Source organism: Triticum aestivum, chromosome 7D (genome assembly GCF_018294505.1).
Source record: "Triticum aestivum cultivar Chinese Spring chromosome 7D, IWGSC CS RefSeq v2.1, whole genome shotgun sequence".
Lineage (NCBI taxonomy): Eukaryota > Viridiplantae > Streptophyta > Magnoliopsida > Poales > Poaceae > Triticum > Triticum aestivum.
This window is the reverse complement of record NC_057814.1, coordinates 237,454,327-237,478,131: the sequence shown is the minus strand read 5'-3', so window position 1 is coordinate 237,478,131 and position 23,805 is coordinate 237,454,327. Positions and strand designations below refer to the sequence as shown.

Sequence of the window (23,805 nt, the reverse complement as noted above, 5' to 3'; positions counted from 1 at the left end):
CTAAAAGTCCATCAGTATGGAGTTTCTTCATGCGCTTTACACCGATATGACCTAAACGGCAGTGCCACAAATAAGTTGCACTATCATTATCAACTCTGCATCTTTTGGTTTCAATATTATGAATATGTGTATCACTACTATCGAGATTCAACAAAAATAGACCACTCTTCAAGGGTGCATGACCATAAAAGATATTACTCATATAAATAGAACAACCATTATTCTCTGATTTAAATGAATAACCGTCTCGCATCAAACAAGATCCAGATATAATGTTCATGCTCAACGCTGGCACCAAATAACAATTATTTAGGTCTAAAACTAATCCCGAAGGTAGATGTAGAGGTAGCGTGCCGACCGTGATCACATCGACTTTGGAACCATTTCCCACGCGCATCGTCACCTCGTCCTTAGCCAATCTTCGCTTAATCCGTAGCCCCTGTTTCGAGTTGCAAATATTAGCAACAGAATCAGTATCAAATACCCAGGTGCTACTGCGAACATTAGTAACGTACACACCAATAACATGTATATCACATATACCTTTGTTCACCTTGCCATCCTTCTTATCCGCCAAATACTTTGGGCAGTTCCGCTTCTAGTGACCAGTTTGCTTGCAGTAGAAGCACTCAGTTTCAGGCTTAGGTCCAGACTTGGGTTTCTTCTCCTGAGCAGCAACTTGTTTGTTGTTCTTCTTGAAGTTCCCTTTCTTCTTCCCTTTACCCTTTTTCTTGAAACTGGTGGTCTTATTGACCATCAACACTTGATGCTCCTTTTTGATTTCTACCTCCGCAGCCTTTAGCATTGCGAAGAGCTCGGGAATTGTCTTACTCATCCCTTGCATATTATAGTTCATCACGAAGCTCTTGTAGCATGGTGGCAGTGATTGAAGAATTCTGTCAATAACGCTATCATGCGGAAGATTAACTCACAACATGCCCTGCAAAAACAAGTTAGACGTCCTCTACTTTGTTGTTGCAAGTTTTACGTGGCTACTACGGGCTTAGCAAGAACCATTGTTACCTATGCATCAAAACCACAATGATAGTTTGTCAAGTTGGTGCTATTTTAACCTTCGCAAGGACCGGGCGTAGCCACACTCGGTTCAACTAAAGTGAGAGAGACAGACACCCGCCAGTCACCTTTAAGCAACGAGTGCTCGCAACGGTGAAACCAGTCTCGCGTAAGCGTACGCGTAATGTCGGTCCGGGCCGCTTCATCTCACAATACCGCTGAACCAAAGTATGACATGCTGGTAAGCAGTATGACTTATATCGCCCACAACTCACTTGTGTTCTACTCGTGCATAGCATCAACGCATAAAACCTGGCACGGATGCCACTGTTGGGGAACGTAGTAATTTCAAAAAAATTCCTACGTACACGCAAGATCATGGTGATGCATAGCAACGAGGGGGGAGAGTGTTGTCCACGTACCCTCGTAGACCGAAAGCGGAAGCGTTATCACAACGCGGTTGATGTAGTCGTACGTCTTCACGATCCGACCGATCAAGTACCGAACGTACGGCACCTCCGAGTTCTACACACGTTCAGCTCGATGACGTCCCTCGAACTCCGATCCAGCCGAGTGTTGAGGGAGAGTTTCGTCAGCACGACGGCGTGGTGACGATGATGATGTTCCACCGACGCAGGGCTTCGCCTAAGCTCCGCAACGGTATTATCGAGGTGTAATATGGTGGAGGGGGGCACCGCACACGGCTAAGAGATCTCAAGAATCAATTGTTGTGTCTTTGGGGTGCCCCCCTGCCCCCGTATATAAAGGAGCAAGGGGGAGGCCGCCGGCCAAGGGGAGAGACGCGCCATAGGGGGGAGTCCTACTCCCACCGGGAGTAGGACTCCTCCTTTCCTTTTGGGAGTAGGAGAAGGGAAGGGGGAAGGAGAAAGAAGGAAGGGTGCGCCCCCCTTCCCTAGTCCAATTCGGACTAGACCAAGGGGAGGGGTGCGGCCACCCTTGAGGCCCTTTTTCTTCTTTCCCGTATGGCCCAATAAGGCCCAATACGTATTCCCGTAACTCTCTGGTACTCCGAAAAATACCCGAATCACTCGGAACCTTTCCGAAGTCCGAATATAGTCGTCCAATATATCGATCTTTACGTCTCGACCATTTCGAGACTCCTCGTCATGTCCCCGATCTCATCCGGGACTCCGAACTCCTTCGGTACATCAAAACTCAATAAAACTGTCATCGTAACGTTAAGCGTGCGGACCCTACGGGTTCGAGAACTATGTAGACATGACCGAGACACGTCTCCGGTCAATAACCAATAGCGGGACCTGGATGCCCATATTGGCTCCCACATATTCTACGAAGATCTTTATCGGTCAGACCGCATAACAACATACGTTGTTCCCTTTGTCACCGGTATGTTACTTGCCCGAGATTTGATCGTCGGTATCTCGATACCTAGTTCAATGTCGTTACCGGCAAGTCTCTTTACTTGTTCCGTAACACATCATCCCGCAACTAACTCATTAGTCACAATGCTTGCAAGGCTTATAGTGATGTGCATTGCCGAGTGGGCCCAGAGATACCTCTCCGACAATTGGAGTGACAAATCCTAATCTCGAAATACGCCAACCCAACAAGTACCTTTGGAGACACCTGTAGAGTACCTTTATAATCACCCATTTACGTTGTGACGTTTGGTAGCACACAAAGTGTTCCTCCGGTAAACGGGAGTTGCATAATCTCATAGTCATAGGAACATGTATAAGTCATGAAGAAAGCAATAGCAACATACTAAACGATCGAGTGCTAAGCTAACGGAATGGGTCAAGTCAATCACGTCATTCTCCTAATGAGGTGATCTCGTTAATCAAATGACAACTTTATGTCTATGGCTAGGAAACATAATCATCTTTGATTAACGAGATAGTCAAGTAGAGGCATACTAGTGACACTCTGTTTGTCTATATATTCACACATGTATTTCCGGTTAATACAATTCTAGCATGAATAATAAACATTTATCATGATATAAGGAAATAAATAATACTTCATTATTGCCTCTAGGGCATATTTCCTTCATCACAGTCGTCGGCAAGTTTCATGTACCAATAATCGAAGAACTCCTCGATGAACTGCATGGAGCAGGATGGTTTTCAAAGTTATATTTGCGCGCAAGCTATCACTAGATCAGACTGGCCCCCGGAGAAGAGCACAAGACGGCCTTCTCAACACACCAGGGCCATTTTGAGTTCAAGGTCTTATCCTTTGGACTAGCTGGGGCTCCTCCCACATTCATTGAAGGACTGACTACGACTCTCAAGCCAGTCATATGCATTTGTGTCCTCTGTTTCTTCGATGACATTCTCATTTTTAGTGCCACATTGGAAGAACACAAGTGCCATGTGAAACAAGTGCTGGAACTGCTTCGCAAAGACCACTGGAAGGTTAAGCTCAGCAAATGTACTTTTGGGCAAAGCAGAATATCTTACCTGGGCCATGTCATCGGTGTGCAAGGGTTGTTAACAGATCCAACCAAGATAGCAGCGGTAGCCAACTGGACCCCTCCGCAAGATGTCAAAGGAGTCAAGAGTTTCTTGGGACTCGCAGGATACTATCGGCGTTTCGTGCGCAACTTTGGCGTGATTGCTCGACCGCTCTTTAACTTACTGAAGAAGGGCGTCCCTTTTCTCTGGACATCGATCACAGAAACTGCATTTCAAGTTCTGAAGCAGCAACTTATCACAGCACCAGTTCTGGCCTTACCAAATTTTGATCAACCATTTACAGTTGAGACCGATGCGTGCGACCGTGGCATAGGGGCAATTCTGCAACAGTAGGGACACCCGATAGCTTTCATGAGCAAAGCCCTGAGTCCACGCTATCAAGGGTTGTCGACCTATGAGAAAGAGTACTTGGCAATCATAGTGGCCATGGATCAATGGCGTCCGTACCTGCAGCACACGGAATTTATCATCTACATGGATCAAAAAAGCCTCACTCATCTAGAAGAGCAGCGACTGAACACCCCGTGGCAGCAAAAAGCCTTCACCAAACTGTTGGGGCTCTGGTACCGCATCAAATACAAGAAGGGGACTGAGAACAACGGTGCGGATGCCCTATCGCGAGCTAACCTAGCTGAGACACTTCACATGGTCACATCATGTCAACCCGGGTGGCTGGAAGACGTCGTCAACAGTTACAACAACAATCCGCACGCGTAGAAGCTTCTGGAACAACTAGCAGTGTGCGAAGATGCCAAAGGACGATTCACACTGCAGCAGGGCATCATCAGATTCAGGGGAAGGATATGGCTCGGTGGAGGAACTCATATACAACAGCGCATCATGCAGGCCTTCCATGACAGCCCGATAGGTGGCCACTCGGGATTTCCAGTTACTTATAGACGTATTCGACGCCTTTTTGCTTGGCCCAAGATGAAGATGCAAATTAAACACTATGTTCAGTGCTGCTCAGTGTGTCAGAAAGCCAAGCCAGACAGAGCGGCCTCACCAGGACTCTTATTGCCGCTGCCAATTACAACCAAACCATGGGACATGATTACCATGGATTTCGTGGATGGCCTTCCACAATCGAGCCGGTTCAACTGCTTACTGATGATAGTTGATAAGAGAACTAAGTTCAGCTATTTCACTACTAGGGAAAAGTCTATACACAGAATCTTACCGGCAGTGCGCTTTAAAATAAGGCGCTGCTAACTAGCAGTAGCGCACTCGCACAAACCTCGCTGCTGAAATAAATGTATCAGTAGCGCGCCTACTCTAAGACGCGCTACTGCTATAATTGCCACGATGCCGCAGTGAGGCTAGTTCTAGCAGCAGCGCGCTAATATGAAGAGCGCTACTACTAGGGACCATAGCAGTAGCGCATTTACACAATAACCGCTACTGCTAAGTTTACTAAAAAAAATAGTCCCACCTTGCTTCGTGAAGAGAGTTTGTACCACCTTAAATATACTACTTCTCAAACTTTCACAACCACTTGGTCTTCATTGCACTCTATGTGTAGAATTTGTGGCCGCAATATGAGTCTTCACCAGTTCCTAAACTGGTGAGGACTTATATTGACAAATCAGATTGTACACAAAAAGATCGTTCATGATGAATGTATTTTTGATGTCTATTTTTACATGCTGACACATAGAAGTAGCGCGCTCTTTGTGAAAGGCGCTACTGCTAGGTCGTTTAGCAGTAGCGCCTTTTGATATAGCGCGCTACTGCTAAGCCATTCCATCTCCCCCACTCTCGGACCTATCCGATCCACTCACACTCACACTCACTCGATCTCGCCCTCAACCCCCACGCCGGGCCTCCCCCGTCGCCCCTCCTCCGATCTGCGCCGCCGCCACCTCCTCCTCCTCGCTGGACTCAGTACCGGCCTCCTCCTCCGTCCTCCCTTTAGTCGCCGTTGGCCGGTCCCTCCTCGCTCCGCCTTCCTCCTCCGTCCTTCCTCCACTCGCTGCTGGCTGGCCCCTCCTCGCTCCGTCTTCCTCCTCCGTCCTACTCTCTTCTCCCTCCTCGAGTCGCCCCTCCTTCTCCCTCCTCCCTCCTCCATCTAGTTGGATTTGGTTGATTTAGTATGTAGTTGATTTAGTTGATTTAGAACATCTTGATTTAGTTGATTTAGTAGGCTAGTTGATATAGTTGATTTAGAACATTTTGATTTAGTTGATTTAGTATGCTAGTGGATTTAGTAGGCTAGTTGATTTAGTTGATTTAGTATGCACCATTTTATTGTTATTTTTTTCTGTACATGGATAGGTAGATGCTTTTGTTTTTTTGTAATAAGATATTTTTTGGCAAAATGTAGGTGCCAATTTAGTTAAATTTGCCACTTGTTTTTTTAATCAATTATCTTAGGCAATACGGGCCAAATGAGATGAAATGTCTTGGTAGGTGGTACCCTTATTTGGTACATATTTGTGAAAAGTTTTTTCGGCAATAGGTGCCACCAAAATGTTTTGTCCATAAAATTGCTTCTCGCGGAAGAACCAAAAATATCACATGCTACTGTTTTTCTTTCCTGTGAAGTGAATCGTTAATCCTTTGCTCATATTGCTTTAGGAAAATGGTGCCACCACCACCACCACTATGTCGACTGTGCAAGTCAAGGTGCGCCAAGCTGGCTGTCATTGCTAATTTTTTAAATGATACATTTTTTATTAATTTTCATAAATATTACGCTGGGTAAATTTTTTTCAAAAATAATACACCGTCGGCCCGCTGCAGGCCGACTGGGCCTAGTCGGCCCACAGCAGGCCGATTGGACTCCAGTCGGCCTACAGCTGGCCGACTGGCCCCTGTCGGCCCACTGTGGGCTGATTGGGGAGCTAATTGGCTCGCTGTGGGCTAATTGTTTTTCAAAAAAAGTAGGCATAAAAATATATGTTTAAAAAATATTAATTATGTAATTAAAAAATGTTAAACGTGTATAAAATAATGTTCCTGATGTATACAAAAAATGTACAATATATATGCAAAAAAGTTGACTAAAAATATGTTTTAAAAAGTGTTAATCATGTATTTAAAAATTGTTAAATGTGTGCATAAAAAATGTTCCTTATCTATACAAAAAATATAGAATGTGTATAAAAAAAGTTGACACCAAAAAAATATGTTTGGAAAAAGATGTTAATCATGTATTTGAAAAAATGTTCCTTATCTATACAAAAAATATAGAATGTGTATGAAAAAAAGTTGACACCAAAAAATTATGTTTGAAAAAAATGTTAATCATGTATTTGAAAAAATGTTTAACGAGTACACAAAAATGTTTCATGTATTGGAATGAAAGGTTAAACGTGTATAAAAAAATGTTCCAGCTCCGGATCCGGTATGGGAGCATCACGGACCTAAGCATGATTGGTTGCTCTTTTTGTATGGAACTGGAACATTTTTTTCAAACATATTTTTTTTGGTGTAAACTTTTTTTCATACACATTCTATATTTTTTGAATAGATAAGAAACATTTTTTATACACACATTTAACAATTTTTAATCATGTATTTGAAAAAATGTCAACTTTTCAAACATATTTTTTTGGTGTCAACTTTTTTTCATACACATTCTATATTTTTTGTATAAATAAGGAACATTTTTTATACACACATTTAACAATTTTTAAATACATGCTTAACACTTTTTAAAACATATTTTTTATGTCAACTTTTTTGCATATATATTGTACATTTTTTGTATACATCAGGAACATTTTTTATACACGTTTAACATTTTTTAATTACATGATTAACATTTTTTTAAACATATATTTTTTTATGTCTACTTTTTTTGCAAAAACAATTAGCCCACAGCGAGCCAATTAGCTTCAGTCGGCCCACAGTGGGCCGACAGGACGCAATCAGCCCACAGTGGGCCGACAGGGGCCAGTCGGGCCTGCTGTGGGCCGACTAGGCCCAGTCGGCCTGCAGCGGGCCGACGGTGTCTTATTTTTGAAATTTTTTTATCCATCGTAATATTTATGAAAATTAATTAAAAATGTATTATTTAAAAAAATAGCGCTGTCATTTATCTCAACCTGGTGGAAGATGACGAAGATGATGAAGATAATGAGGACCCACTCGATGAAGATGATGAGAACCCACTTCATGAAGCCATCATAGCTCAAAGAATGAGGCTGAGCGAGGAGGAGGTGTGCAACCTATGGGATATAATTCCGCCACGTGATGACTTTGTCGGGGTGCCATTCGTGACCCGCCTGACAAGTACCATGGTCGATCGGCATGAAATGGTATGTTATACGTACTGCCTGTAGTAATTTGATGATATATATATATGCTTTATTGTTATACTTACAAATACAAATTATTCGATGATATGCTTAGTGAATCCGATGATATGCTTAGTGTAGAGTCCAGTGATATACTTTGTGGAATCTAGTCGATGATATGCTTTAGTGTAGAGTCTGATCACATGCTCTTATTAGTGTAGAATCCAAGGAACTATTAATAGTGTAGATAATCCATATATACTTATTAGTAGAATTCATGATTAGTTAGTATAAATGCGTAGTACCGTGTCTTTTGATAGTGTAGAAATCTAGACTTAATAGAAATATATTTGCAAGAGTATGTGCGAGGCTATTTATTAATTGATATGTTTTTCTTATTCAGAAATTGCCAAAGAACCTATCTGTGAGTTGTGGTATCGAGCCTGATGAAGAAGGCTCAGCTGGACTACGCCTTACCGCAACGGGCTCCGTCACCACCTGTACTTACCGCATGGACACAGACGGTCGCACACACTTAAACTCGGTTGGGTGGAAGAGATTTCTCGTTGGCAAGAATCTTCGTGTTGGACAGGCCATCCTAATTACTATCAGGAACACCCACCGCCCAGGCTTGAGAATGATGATCGTCGTCGATATCATCTAGAACTACATGTGTGTGTGTGGCTATATCATCTAGAACTACATATGATGATCGTCGTGGATATCATGTAGAACTACATATGATGATCGTCGTCGATATCACCTTGTACTGCTTGAGGATGCATGTTGAGTATATATATGAAATTATTATCTAGTACTCCCTCCGTTCCAAATTACTCGTCGTGGTTTTGAACTAAAACCACGACGAGTAATTTGGAACCAAGGGAGTACTACCTAGTACCTATAATGCTTTATGAAATTGATATCTAGTAGTACCTATTATCTGGAAATTGCTGTTTATTGAAGCTGAAACAGGATAGGAAGCCGGGGCGAAATGATGAAAGATATAGCAGTAGCGCGGGGCCAGAAAATCGCTACAGCTAATTAATAGTGGCGCATTCCGGAAAAGCGCCGCTGATACAATCCATAGTAGTAGCGCGGGTACAGACCGCGCTACTACTAACAGTTAGCTGTAGCGCCTTATTGGTAGCGCGGCTGCCCGCGCTGCTGATAGCCTCAAAACCCGCGCTACTACTAGGGTTTTCCCTAGTAGTGTTTCTTGCCTCTGGCGCATCCGCACACTGCGGCTTCAGTTGCGCAACTCTTCATACAACAAGTCTACAAGGTGCATGGGCTGCCGGGAGCAATTGTGTCAGATCGAGATCCCGTGTTCACAAGTCATTTCTGGCAGGAGCTATTCAAGGCAGCAGGCACACAACTCAGACTAAGCACAGCCAACCACCCTCAAACAGACGGTCAAACGGAACGAGTTAATCAGTGCGTTGAAACTTTTCTGAGATGTTTCACTCAAGCGTGTCCAAGACGGTGGAGTTTCTGGATCCCGCTAGCTCAATTCTGGTACAACAACTCTCACCACTCAGCTATAGGCATGGCCCCTTTCAAAGCAATGTTTGGGTACGAACCAGGGCACTGGGGGATTACTGCAGAAAACACCTGCTCAGTGCCCGCTCTCAAATCATGGATCGAGGAGAGAGATGCGGTCCAGGAGCTGCTACAGCAACATCTGAACAGGGCAAAGCAACTGATGAAAAGTCAGGCTGATAAGAAACGATCTTTCCGAACTTTCGAAGTGGGTGATCAGGTGTACCTGAAACTGCGGCCGTACATCCAAACTTCAGTCGCGCCAAGAGCAAACCATAAGTTGGCATACAAGTACTACGGCCCTTTCCAGATCACCGACAAGATCAACGACGTTGCATACAAGCTCCAACTGCCGCCACAGGCGACGATCCATCCAGTCTTCCACGTCTCGCTGCTTCGACGCGCGCTGAACCCGGGTATGACTGTTGAAACTCATCTTCCTCAGTGTTCTGACGAGCTCGCGGTCCCTGTGGCAGTCCTGCCGTCAAGGTGGAGACAGGACAAGGGCAAGATGCGCGAGCAGATTTTCGTCCGCTAGTCCAATTCCAATGTGCTCGGAGAAACTTGGGAAGACAAGGCAAGTCTCAAGGAGCGATTCCCTCTTGCTGAGGCTTGGGGACAAGCCTCGACTCAAGAAGAGGGGGATGTCAGCGGCCCTAACAGGGCAGGCCCACAAGTCAGCTACGATGGACACGTCGCCACTGCTCCGCGAGCGGTCCAGCCCAAGAAGCCCAACCCACGAGTCATAGGGCCGGCGTGGGTAAACTGAAGCCCGGCTGCGCATCTACTTGAGGAGGGATCGAGACCAGACTGAGGCATCCAGTGGATCAGGCGAACGGCGGCTCAGCTCTTTTCCCCTTCCCCCTTTCCGTCTCGCGACGAACCCTAGCTACCAAATTCGTGTATCTCCGTCTGTAATCGCCACTGTAACTCATATTTGAGAGAGATCCTTGCTAGTAATCGAGAGATTCGAGTACCCTATCATATTTAGATGGGAAGAAGTTAATTTTAGGCTTATCGTGTGTCTAAGGTTGGACATCTCCCATTTTTGTGTTTGTTTTACAAAAAAGCTAATTTTTAGGCATGACAACTCTAACTTTTTAGTGACAATTTATATTAGCGATTTTTTTTTGCAGGTGAATTTATATTAGCAAATTGGCAAATTAAGTTTACAAGATCGACAATTTTTTGATTTTTTTTAACCGAGGCGAATTTGCCTTGCTCGCCAACTAAAGTTGTCATCCTCGAATAATATAACTTGTCATGAAAACATTTGATTTGTTATGCTCAAAAAATCTGACGTCGGATTTGTAGTGGAGTCCTTGTTTTATAGCTGACAACATATCGTGAATATCCTCCTTAGGTGCTCTTAAACGGTCTGAACATTTGCAAGAGTACATCACCACAAAGGTTACAAGCTAGAGTCATGAATTATACACCCTAAAAAAAGAGTCATGAATCATACACAAAATAAAGGGGATTTGTTTACCCTTTTGTTTCTGTGTGGGTCTTATGCTGTTATTGGGGTTTTCCAACAGAAAATATGATGCCCATGTGTGTTTTTGTTGTTGCATTGGGATTTGGGAAGGTGGGCAAAAACACCTACTCGGCCATTGTGTTGTTTTCTATGTTGCATTGGGAGCAATAGTATCTGTCGTAGATGGGTGCTGAAAATTGTTAGAATTTATGCTACAGTTACGCGCTAAAAATACTACAAACTTGACCCAAGTTCTTCACCTAGTCAGGCTCAACATGTTAATCAGTTAATGCATGTGTTACTTTAGTAAAAATCAAACTTACAAGCAAGTGCATATAATTATTGATAAAATTATTTTGTAACGTTACGATAGTTCAAATTTTACATAAACCTACTTCATATTAAATTAGAAACATTAGATACAAGTAGAGATATGGTTAGGTAGAAAATGACCCTAAACCCCGAAAATAAAGGGGAGAGGACAATTAAATGACTAGTATTTGACTATTTTGCTGGGACTGGCTATATGCAAGCCCTCTGAAAATTTACTTTGGGTAAGTCAGTTTTCTGAGTCATTGGATTAAAGATTCAAGGGCACAAAGTCGACCCTTCTTTCTTCTTCCTCTAGCTTTCTTCCTTCTTTATCCGCTCCTCCTCTCACAAAGTTGACTTACCAAAATTGCAAATTCAGTCAGTTTACATATAGATATTGTGATTTTAGTTGTCAATCAAAGCCACGGTCGAACTTGTCGTTGTACGTTGTGCTGCTACAATCGATCGACTGTTTTTTGCGGGGTGTAGTAGATTAACTTTTTTTCTTCTTTTGTGCAGCAGTAGTAGATTAACTTACTTGCACACTACTTTTTCAAAGCAACTTGAGTCCTCTAGGCCATTGCATATGGCCTGGCCGTGGCCGGTGTAGCAATGATTAACATGGTGGCCAGTAGATCAACTTAATCGCACGCTAATTCCCAACATCGTGGTCATCATGTTTGCATTTCTTGCTCAAGACAACTTAATACGCTAGTCTGGCCCATTGCGTATGGTCTGCCCCGGTGTGGCAATGATCGTGGAGCTGGCGGTGGTCATGCGTGCACGTCAACCGAAACAACTGCCGGGACGCATTAGCATATGAACAAAGCGTAATTGCTTAAACTAATCCCCCAGATTGTCTAACATGATTGGAACGTACGCCAGCTGCAAGCATGCTCTGTTTGGAGTCGAGACCAAGGAAACGAGCGTGCACTTGGACCTGGACAATTGCGTGTTGCCGCTCTTGAATATAATCTCCCTATTATCCGACAAAAAAAAAAGGGTATCTCTATCTAGTGAGACTTGGTTCATTCTGCCGACCTGAGTCCGAGTCTCCACTAACTTGCGCATGAAAGCTCGGTGGTTACTTTCTGGCTGGTCAGTACTCCTACTTGAAAACTTCAAGTAACTCCAACTTTTCGCCAAAAAAATGTAGCATCAACTTACAATTCTCCCAACCTATTTCCATTATTGAGACGAATCAGGATGAGTGGACGAAATCGCCGGATGCGTGGCCGCCATTCGTCACCAAGATAGGCCTTACTTCCATTATCAACAAGCTCAATCGGAGGGACAGGCGATGCAACCTAGTATTTCCATTATTGAGGTGATATCATTATCAGGTCCAGGATATGAAGATGACCACGGCCAACTATATATCTTTGAGAGAATTCCTTATTTGACACTACCTTAAAATGTGGTTCCTTATTTGACCCTGAAGAATTTTTTTTCCCTATTTGACATGTAGTCTAAATTTTCTTCCTTACGTGACATCGCCGTTCGTTTTGTTACACCGTTCCGTTAAATTGTTTTTGAATGGACCAAAATACCCCCGTGTTAGTAGCTAGCCCACAAGGAGTTTTGACCAGAGTCGCTAGCCCACAAGCCCGATCCAGATCTGGCCATCCTCTCGTCTCTTTGTTTCTTCGATTCCCCACCCCCAACCCTAGCGGCGGCGGCAGCGGGTTGCTGGCTCGTACGGCGGCGGCGGCGGCGTGAGCTGAGGGGCCATGGCTCAAGGGGTGGCTGCGGGCGGAGGATCAAGCACGGCTGCAGGCGCCGGAGCAAGCACCGCGGCGGACGGCGACCCAGGCACGGCGAACGGCGACCAAGGCGGGGCTAGGGATGGCTCATCGGTGAGGTCCGCTGCTGGCGGCCATGGCGCGGCTATGCAGCACTTGCCGGTGAGCTCAGCTGCGGGCGCAGGCCATGGCGATGCTGCGGCCGGTGCAGGCCATGGCGATGCTGCAAGGTTGGGCGTGGATGCGGTCTTGGGCCACGGTGCGGCTGCAGACTTAGAAGGGTGAGTTCCTTCCACAATTTCTCTTCAAATGCAGGATTAGAACAAGGAGCAGGTTGACCCATATCCAGTAGCAATGCTCATGCATAAGTTTCTCTTTTATGTACAGGATGGATCCAAATTCTTGTTATGTGCTGAAAATTAGATTGCTTGGCAACCCAAAAAAAGCTAGAAAAGAGGCCATGTGTTTTTATTTCGAGAAGGTTATTGATTCCGACTTGACAAATTATGAAGATTTGGTTGAATCAATTATAGTGCAGTACCGGCCACGTTATTTGGAAGTTGCGCATGTTCACTACTATGATGAAGTTCTGAAAACGTTTCCAGAAATAAAATCAGACCAAGAGTTGATGTATATGTTTGAGAAACACGCTAAGTCAAAGATGGTGCAAATGTTCATTGTATATTGGGAACCCTCTGAACCATATGAGCCTATCATTGAGTATTATAGTGATGTGCATATCCAACCTAAGAACAACGTAGACCAAGATGATGATAGTTATCTTCGCAACCCAATACCGGAGAATGAACATGTTGGGATTGATGAAGAGAATATATATTTGAAGGAAGAACCTAAAGCTCTAAATGTGGTTCTTTTTCCTGATAAAGAAAAGGACCAAGACTATGTTGTTGATGGTGAGAGTGAGGATGAGAGTGAGGATGGGAGTGAGGATGAGAGCGAGGACGAGACTGAAGTAGAGGAGGATGAGGAGTTGCACGAGGTAAATCATGCCCCAAATATAGAGTATGATAAGGATGACCCTCCTATGACTGAAGGTTTCATATATCCCAATATGAAGGAGTTTAAGTTGGCCCTTTCTCAACATGCTATAAAACATGAATTTGAGTATAACACAGAGAAGAGTGCACCATGTAGGTTCAGGGGCTATTGTAAAAGAAGAGATGAAGATAATTGTCCATGGAGGATACATGCTTCTACAACGGATGATTTTTGTACCGTAGTGGTAACTGTCTAACTTTGCTCGTTTGTAAACATTTCTTGCATGATTGTTTGAGAGTTTTTAGCTAACTAATTATGTTCTTATTTTTGTAGGTGAAAAAACCTTTTGGTCATGATTCCTCTAGTGCAAGAAGGAAAAAGAAGGTGAAGAATGCAACTAAGTACTGGATTGTGAGAAGGTGAAGAACTGGCTCATTGAAGATGCAACTCTAGGAGCAAAGGAATTGCGAAAGACGCTTAAAGAACACCGCAAGGTCAAAATCAACTACAAGAGAGTATATATGGGTAAGTTGCTAGCCTTGAAGCAACTATATGGTGATTGGGATATCAATTTTGACAATTTATATAGGTTTAAGGCACAAGTTGAAAGTTGTTGCCCCGGTAGCATAGTGCAGATTGATCATCACACAATAAATGGTAAAATCAGGTTTAGAAGAATTTTTGTTGCTATGAAGCCTTGCATAGAGAGGTTCCTTAGTGGTTGCAGACCATATTTGGCAATAGAGTGGTTCCTTAGTGGTTCCTTAGTGGTCAACACTTATGCCCTATTTGTAAGGAATATGGGCATCATTGGCACAAATGTAAGAAGGGAAACCGAGAGGACATTGCTGCAATGATGGCTGTGAGGTAGTATAGATTTACTCATTTTTGCATTATTCTTCCAACTATACATGTTCAATACTTTCCTATCTCTTGTGTGTAGAGAACCACCAAAGAAAAGGACAAAGACAACCAAAACAGCTGAGTTATCCATTGTGCCTTGCGAAGATGGAGTACCAACAAGAATGTGTTTTCCCCCAAGGTTCGTAATACTTGTGCTCATAAATACATGAAAACAATGTTTGAATTCTAAGTACCTTTCTGCTCACCATAGCAAAAGCTTGGAAACTACAAAAAAAGGGAAACATGTTAACTCTAGTGCTGGAGCATCAAAAAGGTGATTACAACTAGTTCAGATTTTGAGATTTAGTTAAATTAAAACTTGTTCTGTTTTCTTATTGCTTTCTTCTCACCATAGCAAAAGCTTGGAGAATACAAACAAAAAGGGAAAAGGGGGGAAATCTGAATCGGTCAATCCAAGAGGTATTGTTTCTCTTTTTAGTTGACATGTTATGAATATTTTTTTGTTTTCAATTGCTAAAAACTACTGCTGCCTTACATGCCTAAGTGCATATCAAGAACCGGCTCAAAACAGCCGGAGCCAATTTCCATCGAGTTTCCTATGCCTGGCGATGAAACAAATGTTCCTGTGAAGGTTAGGGGCAAGAGTAAGGAGTGCACTCAAAAGATTCCTATGGTGCCACAAGACAGCCCAGCAATGTGCACAAGAAGCAAAAAAATTAACTCTGCACGCCCTTCAATGAGCACAAGAAGCAAAAGGCGGCTTAGTTTGTGATTCTCATGTTTTCCTTAATGTCATGGTTACTTTTGAATGTCCTTTTGTGCTGCTCATGTGATGTACTTGTGGACGTGACCTCATGTGTGAAACAGTATGTGATGCATGCCAACTAGTACTGATGTATGTGGTGAATGTGAACCTAAATGTGATGTATGTGTGAACATGGCTGCTTCTGGTTGTTGTTCATGTTGTGATGCATATTATGTGTGTGTGTGTGTGTACACATAAACACTATTCTGATCACGGGATCAGAATAATATTCTGATCACAACCTGAACTGCCTGAGTAACGCTCCTGAACTTCCCTCTGTACGAACCCGACCTTCGGGGTATCTTCGCAATCGTGTCTCCCCGCGTGAATTATTCTGGTTAGTTGTGTTCTATATGATGTAAGTGTAATCTGCAAACGGTTTTTAGCAACTAAATACCCGTTTTAAATAGGAATCTCACTCGTTGGCGGATTTGCTCTCGGGTCGTGATGAAACATGTCTCTCTTGCAATTTTACTGTCTGAGTTGTTCGACGTGAACTTCTCCCAGTGCTAGGTTGAACTTCCGCCAAAATTGTCCAAATGGGGCTTGTGATATACCGTTGGAAAGCTATGGACACCAGTATCATGACCCAAGTAGATTTTTTGGCAAAATGTAAGCGGTTTAAGAGGTGTTTTGAAAACCGTTTTTCTTCATACAAAAAACGTGAATCGTATTTTCGATCGCGTTTCTAAATCGTTTATCGAAATGAGGCAAATAATATGGCGTTGGAAAGCTGCTGTAAAACCGCTCCTTCGACATGTTGAAAGTTTTCTCTAATTCCTTATTGTTAAAGAGTAATTTGGAAAATCGTAAAATTTCGCAAACCGAACAGCCGAGTTCGAATTTTTGATGCCATTTCTAAACGGCTGATCCAATTGAGGAAAATGATATGGCGTTGGAAAGCTTATGAAAATACGTTACTTTTTCATGTTTAAAGTTTTTTCTATTTTTGAAAGGTTTAAACGTAATTTAGAAAACGGTTTAAGTTGCACTGAGTTTGTATTTTCGAGCTAATGTTTGAACCGTACATCTGAATGTAGCAAATGATATGGCGTTGGAAAGATTGAGGAAATGCAAAACTTTTGGTATAGATTGTTTCTCCAAATTCTTTACGGTTTTAAGTCAATTTGGAAAATGGCTAAAAACGTATTTCCGACGTAATTTCTACAAACCTTATCTGAATGTGGCAAATAATATACCAGTGAAAAGCTACGGAAAATGCGAAACTTTTTCATGATGATGGTTTTCTCTGGTTCCTAGCCGTTTTCTAGTAATTTCGAAAACGGCAGGATCATTCGTTCTGCTTTTATCGTGAAACAGATTCTTCGAAAATGCCCCGCGTGAAGAACCTGAACTTCTCGACATGTCTACTTAAACTTCACTCTGTTTTTTCACGTGTTTTTTTGCTCATGGCTCTCCATCCACTCACCGGAATTGAGAAAATGACATACCAATGGAAAGCTACTGTAAACACGCAACTTTCTCATGTTGATTATTTTTTCATACTCGCGACGGTTTTACAAGTTTTTCATCTGAAATTCATTGACTGTAGTAGTTGAACTTCTGCTGTTTTCGCGTTGAACTTCTGTGATGTACTTTCGTTTGTAATTTTCTCATCCATTCTTCGGTGTTACAGAAATGATATTCCTTTTCTACAAACCTTTCTCACAATATATTTTTTAGGGCCAATTCCAGTTCTGCCCCTAACTCGAACCCACTACTCAGTTTTGCCCCTAATTTTCAGGTATGCTCAGTTTTGCCCCTCCGCCGTTAGTGTGACTTATAGAAATGCCCTTTTGCGCCGTTACCTTCCGGTCAAAGTACTTTGACCATCCAGAAAAAAATAGCAAAAAAAAATCAAAAAATATGAAATTTGGTGGGATCGAAGATAGTCATGTCCGCAAGGCGCATGCACATTTTTTTGTTGGTTGGACACTCCGGGAGCTCGTGGCAAAGGAAAACAAAAATAATTTATGCCTATGAACAGTAAATTCGAAAAAATAGCAAAAAAGTTCAAAAAAATTGAATTTATTTGGCGTCAAAGAGGCTTGAGTGCACAAGGTGCTTGCAAGTTTTGGTGATCAAATGACGTACGAGGCGCTCTAGAGAAAAAAATAGTGCATTTTTTCAAAGTTTTTTTGAGCTAAAATTTGTTTTTTTCTCCACAAGCTCCTACGATGTCCAAACACAACAAAAACGTGCACACATCTTGCGCACCTGAATATCTTCAGTCCCACGAAATTTCATTTTTTTCTTGATTTTTTTCTATTTTTTTAATTTACTGTTCGCATGCGTATAAAATTTATGTTTTCCTTTGCCACGAGCTCCCAGGGTGTCCGAACGGCATGAAAATTTGTACACGCCTTGCAGACATGAGTATCTTCGATCCCACAAAGTTTCAATTTTTTTTATTTATTTTTGCTATTTTTTCAAGACGGTCAAAGACCTTTGACCGGACGGTAACGGCAGAGAAGGGCATTTCTATAAGTGAAACTAACGGCGGAGGGGCAAAACTGAGCATACCTAAAAATTAGGGCCAAAACTGAGTAGTGGGTTCGAGTTAAGGGCATAGATGTAAATGTCCCATTTTTTTACTTTCTCCAACCGAGGACTTGAACTAAAGCAAATGATATTCCTGCCGTTTCGAAGTAAATTAGAAAATGGCGAGATCAGGATTTCTGTGTTCATCGCGAATGGAAATGCACTCCGTGAAGTAGTTGAACTTCTGGGGCATGTCTGTTTGAACTTCACTTTGTTTTTGACGTGCTATTTTTTGCCCGTAACTCCCAAGCTACTTACCGGAATTGAGCAAATGATATACCGATGGAAAGCTGTTGAAAACTCACAACTTTCGTGTGTTGATCAATTTTTCATACTCGCGGCGGTTCAAAAGAATTTTTTGAATATATAAAAAATGTGTTTTAAACGGTATACATTAAAATTTTAAACCGCTCATCGGAATGTAGCACATAATATACGGTTGGAAAGCTTATGAATAGCAACAAGTTTTTCATGTAGATAGACATTACAAATTCGTTGTCGTTTCAGACCAGTTTTAAAATGGCAAAAACCAACATCACGTTTGCCTTTTTTTACATGTAATTGAAGGCTGGACGTCTCGCACTAGAGTTCTTGAACTTCACTCGGAGGAGCACATGAATTTCTTGCAACAAACGTTTTAGGCTTTTAGTTTTACATTCTTTTATTCTCACCAGAAACGCATTCCGTGTAGTAGTTGAACTTCCCATTGTTTTTTCCCTTGAACTTCTGTCACGTATTTTTGTTCAACCTCTCTCACAACAAGTTTTGAACTTTCTTGGGCCAAGCACTTGAACTTGCAGCAACAAAACTTTTAGCCTTTGCTTTTTCATTCTTTTTTCATATAAAATGCACACCGTGTAGTACGTGAACCTCTATCAGTTGTCAATCTGAACTTCTCTCGGTTACGTGAAAAAATCTGAGTTTTTTATAGACATCGAACCGCTCTAATTTTTTTACTCTCATCTTAAAGGCATTACATGTAGTAGTTGAACTTCCCGCTGTTTTCACTTTGAACTTTTATCACGTATTTTTGTTCATAATTTATCACCCATTCATTGGAGTTACACAAATGATATATTTTTTAGAAACCTGTTGAAAAGATGCAACTTTATCTAATACGGTTAAAATTTTGTTTCGAACAACGTGGATCGATTTTTTAACCATTTATTTTGAAATAGAGCATACAATATAACCTTGGAAAGTTGTTAAATAGGAGAAACTTTTTTCATGTCATTTTGTTTCAAATTCGAAATGGAATGAGAGACTTGTTTTAAAACACCAAATACAACATTTTTTGTGTGTTTTTGAAGATGTAAATACATGGTGAACCTCTCTCACAAGAATTTTTGAACTTTCCCGGGCCGAGCACCTGAACTTCTAGCGACAATTTTTTTAGATTTTGCCTTTTTTGTTCGAACTCCTTGGGTATTATTTTGAAAAAATAGGAAATCTGATTTTTCTAGTAAACATTGAGTTGATCTTTTATTCTACTTAGCTTCTTACTTTTATTATTATAGCAACCGGAAAAATCTTAGTGTTTATATACATCCAACTGCTTGGTTATTTTAATTCGAACTTCTTGGTTTTATTTCTTTAGAATGAGCAAAAACCTCATTTTTTAAATAAACATCCAATTGATTCGTTCTTTAAATTTGAGCTTCCAGTTTTTTCCATAGAAACATTGACAATCTTTTTATATACTTTTTGAAGTTCATTGTTATTTTAATTTGACCTTCTTGGGGGTTTTTTAAACATGGAAAAATATATTTTTTTTTGTACAAATACTGAACAAGTAAGTTATTTTAGTTTGAACTTCTTGGTTATCTTTTTTCATGAACGTGAAAAATCCACGAGAGATTATTTCGCACTCATAACATTTTCTTCGAACTCTCCAATTTGTTAAATTTAAAGTTCCAGAGTTAACATTATCTTGGTGACTCTTGTTTTCTTCTTGGTTTATAAATGTTGAACTACTCGGTTATTTTAAATTGAACTTCTTGGTTTATTCTTTAGTAAGGGGAGAAATCCGAGTTTTGAAAAAAAAAACATCAAACCACTCTACTATTATAAATTGAACTTCTTTGTGTTTGTTCTTTTGTAATGAGGAAAATCTGATTTTTTATATACATAGATCTACACTGTTATTTTAGTTTGAACTTCTTCCTTTTATTCTTTTAATAACGAGAAAAGTCTGAGTTTTTAATATACACCAAACTATTCTATTATTTTAAATTGAACTTCTTGGTTTTATTTTTGCTAGGAGTGGTTTAATAAACATCCAACCGCTCTGCTATTCAAATCTTAACTTTTTTATTTTAATTAGAAACAAAGAAAATTTGTTTTTATTTCTTTAATAAACTCCGGACTTCTCTATTTTTAAAATTTGAACTTCATGTTTTTTTGTGTGTTCGCCTCTTTATTTTTGGATACCCAATGTGTGTGTTTTGCCGTAAGCGAATATTTTTGAACTATCCGCGGTAGAGAATATGAACTTCACATCCACATTTTTTTGTCTTCAAGAAATGCTCGCTCTTTTGCTTTTAATTTTGAACTTCTATGGTCTATTTTTTTAACTTACGAATATGTTTTTTTTGGTTATGTGAAATTTTTATAGTTTATGTTTTAGGCAGACTCTTTTTTGGGTAAACGCTCATTGGTTTGTTTTTTAACATCATTTTTCGCCTTTTTATACAAACTACCAACACGTTGAATAAGAACGTTAAACGTCTAGACAGAGGTATTTTTGTTAACTATGAGCATCATTTTTGTGTTTGTTTTGAAAAACAAAAATGATGGAATTACCACCAACAAAGTAGATGCACCTAGTCTTTCTTTTAAAAACTAATGTCTTGCCACTGCATTATTGAGGCAAAACTAACTCTAATTGAATAGTCTCTATCAGGTAGGTAGGGGGTTACAAATAAAGAAATAGAAAGTACATCTAGTTTTAGTGCTCTTTTTCGCAAACAGATGTGCAACCAAATTTCCGTTCCTCCTTGTATAAATGAGCTTTGAACACCTTCAAACTTATAAGTATGAACACATCTCTCAAAAGCCATCGACCGCCTCAAAACAATCCCTGGAATCCTGCCACATCATGCATAAAACGTGGCCTTCAGTCTCAATAACAATAATTCAGAATCGTTATTCAATCACCATCAGCATGGTTGTCCCTGTTGGCAAACTATCAACTTATGATTCTGAAGTTACGAGCTTTTGGCAATTGTTTACGAGCTACTGAACAAACTAAAGATCGTTGGCAAAACAACATGAGTGAAGGCAATACCTTTTTAACTTCTTGTTTATTTGAATCTGAACTTGCATTTTTTTTGCAGGGTGCAGGTTACGGCAGTGGCGCACGGGCAGGGGCACTGCAATGTATATGCGGTCTTTGGGGACAGCAGGTTGGGATCGGGCACGAGCATTGAGGATGAAGTGGTTCAGTATCTCAATGTACTCCCTCCGTTCCTAAATATAAGTCTTTGTAGAGATTTCACTAGGTGGACTACATACGGAGCAAAATGAGTGAATCTACACTTAAAATGCATCTATATACATCCGTATGTGGTTCATAGTGAAATCTCTACAAAGACTTATATTTAGGAACGGAGGGAGTAATAGTTAGGTAAATGAGCAGGGTATCTTGTTTTTCTCTTAAAACTGGAACTTTAATTAAAGTAAATATTGAATATCATGCCTACGTAGGATACTCAAGTCCACAGTAGCGCCCAAGGATTTTCGATAAAAACATACTATTTTTCCCTACCACAATGTCAATAAAAATAATGTCATGTGAACAGAAACTTGGAACAAAAACTTTACCATGGGACGATTGCAAACCTGCGAGTCGTAAATCGAGGTTGCCGCTGTTCATCAGGGATGTGGAAGATTTCACCATGGCTAGGAGGGCACCTTCATTTTTTGTGTAATGCAGAAATAGTAAAATTTAAAGTGTGATTGCTGATCAAGGACTGTAAATAAGTTCTGTGGATGAAACAAGAACAGATTTTGTTCAGAGACTGTAGAACATCTAAAAACTGAATACATGGAAATAAAAATCAAAGTGTCTGTAGGGGAGATTTCAACTTGAACTTCTCATCCACCTAGACAGTTCCTTCCTTTTTTCATACAATTCCACATGGATGCATCCCAGGCCAACATATGTTAGTGCACTCATCTTGTTTTACTGAAGAAGAATATAAGTGGTCTGACGAGATGTAGTTCTTTTTAAAGGGAATACTATGTTCAGACTTACAAATGTCTTCCTGAAAAAAAATGTAAATGTCTTACTCTGAATGTACCTAGCAACACTCAGACTTTAGTTTTGACCATGCATTCTAGACGCCGACCATCGCGATGTCGCTGCCATTTTCTATTCGAACGACCATGAGAAATCTACTCGACCTGCCATGTACCCTCTACAACCGCGTGATGTTGAACAACTGCAGCATCAGCGACATCAGATGGAGGAAGGAACCAGTAGACATGTAGTAGCACAAGTCAAAATTTGAAGCAATTGCAGCAACACCACAGGGCTCTCAAGCAACGGTACCAAAGGGGTCTGAAGCGGCATCGGACAATGTGTGGGCGAGATTGCAACTTTGCAAGTGCTGGCTAGCAGCCGCCCGGGAGTAAGGAGGTCACAGGCTGCGCGGGAGGAAGTCCATCGTGCGAGAAGCCAGCGGCTGCACGCAGAGCATCTAGAGGAGACGGCTCGGTTGCCGGCGTTTCCGCTGCTGGCTGAGGAGAAAAATAGAGATGGGAGGCATTAGGTGATTTAGTTGAACGGTGCGAGTTGCTGTAGTTGAACGGCGGGAGGAAGGAGGAAGATGCAGTGGGTAGAGTTGGCACAGGTGGCTGTAGGCGGGAGGAAGATGTTCGAGGGAGGATGGGGATGGGTCTGTGGAGGTGCGGGAGGGCACACCGGAGCAGAGGGCAGTCCACGCCGGTGGGGAGGGAAGGTCACGCCGGATGGGGGGAAGGTCGTGCCGGAGCAGAGGAAATGTTGCGCCAGTCGTTGAGGCGATGGTTGGAGTGGAGGGGGGATGGATATAGCTTCCGGCGCGCGCGGTGGCTGGGGCCGACGCGTCGCGTGATTGCGGATCGCGCGCCGGCGGGGGCCGCGACTGCACGTAGTGGCAGAGGCCGGCGGTGGCGCCGCGGGAGGAGGCTGGCGGCGGCATCGCGGGAGAAGGCCGGTGTCGGCGGTCCCTTGGGTTGCCGAGGCGGCGGCTCAGGTGGTTGCCGAGGACGGCGATGCCCGGGGTTGCCGGGGACGGCGACGCCCGTGGTTGTTGGGGGCAGCGGCGCGCGGGCTTTGAAGAGGTTAGGCGGCGGCGGCGCGGGGTGGGCGGGTGGCGGCGGCGACGCAGGGTGGGCCGGTGGCGGTGGCGTCTGGGGTGGGTGGTGGGGGTCGGGGGTGCGAGGTTGAGGATGCGGGGTGGTATTTTTCTAAGGCTGTAAATTCGGGTGGTCTAGCATCCAGGCGCTTCTGGGCGAGCCGTGATCCGAATATTTATTTTGATCCGAATATATATAGGATAAATGTTTCCTACAGGCAGTGGTAGTTATCACCACTTGCGTTTTGTATGTTGTATGTAATATCTATCGAAACCGAGAGTATGTACGTGTAGTATGTAGTATATAACAATGATTATGTAGTATATATACTATTTTTTAGGTAGTATGTACCATATTTTGAATATGATCTCTTTTACGTATAAATATGTACGTATTTCACAAATATAACAAAAACTATGGGCTCATATGCAATTTTTTCATTTAACTTGCTTTAGAATATTTTAGATAT

General features: G+C 42.0%; 1 long non-coding RNA gene across 1 annotated transcript; it reads right to left on the bottom strand.

Moving 5' to 3' along the window:
• Window positions 1-20,809: 20,809 nt before the first annotated feature.
• Window positions 20,810-23,376, bottom strand: LOC123168237 (uncharacterized). Its single transcript, XR_006484260.1, has 2 exons — window positions 21,283-23,376; window positions 20,810-21,083 (listed from the first exon to the last, which is right to left on the bottom strand). It is a non-coding gene; the product is annotated as an uncharacterized lncRNA (long non-coding RNA).
• Window positions 23,377-23,805: the final 429 nt, after the last annotated feature.